This window comes from Ceratina calcarata, unplaced genomic scaffold (assembly GCF_001652005.2).
Source record: "Ceratina calcarata isolate Rehan_Ccalc_2016 unplaced genomic scaffold, ASM165200v1 scaffold399.2, whole genome shotgun sequence".
In the NCBI taxonomy this organism is placed as follows: domain Eukaryota; kingdom Metazoa; phylum Arthropoda; class Insecta; order Hymenoptera; family Apidae; genus Ceratina; species Ceratina calcarata.
Genome location: NW_017163310.1, coordinates 286,450 through 286,691, shown reverse-complemented (window position 1 = coordinate 286,691; position 242 = coordinate 286,450).

Below are 242 nucleotides of genomic sequence, written 5' to 3'. Positions count from 1 at the left end.
TATATATATATATTTTACAAAGGGCGGGCGACGTACCACGCGCGCCCCGTTGAAAGAACAGATGCCCGCGCGGGACGAGAGACAAAAACAAGATTTAACAAGAGTAAACGTTCACACATATTATATATATATGTATGTATAAGAAGAGAAAAAGGGCAACACTGTATCTATGAAAACTTAATTTTGAACCGCCGCGAGTCTGTCTGAAACGCGCTGACGCGGGGTATTAAACTGGAGGAGAA